The sequence below is a fragment of the Gossypium arboreum genome, chromosome 4 (assembly GCF_025698485.1).
Source record: "Gossypium arboreum isolate Shixiya-1 chromosome 4, ASM2569848v2, whole genome shotgun sequence".
NCBI classification, from domain to species: domain Eukaryota; kingdom Viridiplantae; phylum Streptophyta; class Magnoliopsida; order Malvales; family Malvaceae; genus Gossypium; species Gossypium arboreum.
In genome coordinates, this window is record NC_069073.1 from 56,350,963 (window position 1) to 56,353,033 (window position 2,071).

Below are 2,071 nucleotides of genomic sequence, written 5' to 3' on the forward strand. Positions count from 1 at the left end.
TTTTTTTTACATCTGGCATAGATGTTAGTTTATTAGAATTGACAAGTTTAGGTGTTACCTCGTCAGAGTTCACAAATTCTAGTTTCTACAAAATTGAAGTTTCAGCAGTTGGTTGAACCTCTTATTTTTCTTAAGTATCAATAGGCTCATCTTCGACCTCGACAGCATTGGGCTCTAATGTTCTTCCACTTTGCAAATTGACTGCTATACAATGCTTATTGCTTGGATTTCTTGGGTTATTCGTGTCATTAAGCAAAGCGCCTTGTGGTATTTTTCGTAATTTATTGGCTAGCTGACCTATTTTATTCTCCAAGTTTTTTAATGTTGTTGCTTGACCTTAAATTAGTGTTGCTTGGTCTTGAATTAGTACCACTTTGTTTGGAAACATTGCATCATTCTTTTCCATCTACGCTTTCAACAAGTTCTCCAAACTATGGGTAAGTTCGAGTTGTGGTGGTTTTTGTACTTGCTGGGTAAATGCTGACGATTGGTTTGATCTGGGTTATATGTAGGTGTTACTAGGTCTAGCTCCTTGGTTACTCCAAGAGAAGTTCGAGTGGTTTCTCCATGAAAGGTTATAGAAGTTGGAATGTGGTCCCTACCCACCTCTATTTTGATTTGGATTTCTCATATAGTAGATGGACTTTGGGTTTGATTAGCAATTTTTGAACATGTGTCCATCTCCACAAGAAATACAAGAGATGTTTTCAAATTGGCTAGTCTACTGTCCTGTTAGATTATTATTGAAACTGTTAGTAGTAAGATTTTTAAGTATTAGGGACATAGAGGATACCTGAGCTGCAAGGGATGTAAGTGCATCAACTTCATGTACTCCTGCAACTTTACATCCTATGGCGGCTTGGTTCGGTTCCCGTTGGTAGCTATTACTAGCTATCTTTTCAATAATTTCATATGCCTCATTAAAAGACTTAGAAAGAACTGCTCCATTGTAGAATGTGTGTGTTAAAACCATTGTAGAATGTCTCCAACAAGATGTAATCCAGTATTTCGTGATTTGGGCATTTTTGTAGTAATTCTTTTAATCTTTCCCATGCCTCATACAAAGATTCGTCATCCATTTGCTGCAAGGTAGTGGTCTCATTTCACAACTTAGCATTCTTGCCAGGTGGAAAGTACTTCATTAGGAAGCGTTCTGCCAATTGTTGGCATGTAGAAATCAAACCTGGTGGCAATGAATTTAGCCAAGCTCTTGCACTATCCCTTAGTGAATATGTAAACAGTTTCAAACTTAGCGCATATTCAATATATCCTTTTAAAACAAAATAATTTATTTGAGATTGATTAGAACATAGTGTATTAATTATCACTTTGTTTCTTTGGATAATAATGTATTAGCTATTCTGAAGCCTTGAATTAGTCTTGTACTATGAAATATTAACATGTTCCTTTACCACATTAAACATAGTGTAACAATATATTAGCTATTCAGCCTTAAAATTAATTTTGTAACACCGAAGATTGGTTCGTCATTACCAAACAAGAAAAATGTTTTTCTGTTCTTAAGGATAGTATGCACTATTGCCTTAGCTATGGACATATATTTCCTTCCTTTTAATATATATTAATTGAATAATAAAATTTTCAAATGTCAACAGGTACATAACCAATGACTTTTCATAAATTGTCTCTCTTCTTTAAAGGGTTACATTGAGAACTCTTATTGCTCTATTATTGATCTTTATATCTCCATTTCTAGTGGTAAGGAGAATTATTACTCGTAAGAAATCCAATAGTTCAATAATTAGTGTCACAATCCACAAAAAAGATGTAATTTATAGTTAATGTGTAGGAGTATGATAGGTACGTAACTAATGGTCTTTCATACCACATCGATAACAGAAGCTATCTCCACTCCTTTAAAAATTCTTGTTTTTCTCTTATCCCCATTTTTCCACTTCTGGTGGTGAGAAAAATAATTATAACCATACCCTTTGACTATTATTATAATACAACTTATTGTAACACCTCATACCTGACCTGTAACACCCCTAACCCGTATCCGTCTCCAGAATAGGGTTACAAAGCATTACCGATCAAAGCACAACATATA

General features: G+C 34.4%; 1 non-coding gene across 1 annotated transcript; it reads left to right on the forward strand.

Annotated features, from left to right (window-relative positions):
• Positions 1–1,005: 1,005 nt before the first annotated feature.
• Positions 1,006–1,112, forward strand: LOC128292447 (small nucleolar RNA R71). The gene has a single exon (XR_008282432.1). It is a non-coding gene; the product is annotated as a small nucleolar RNA R71 (small nucleolar RNA).
• Positions 1,113–2,071: the final 959 nt, after the last annotated feature.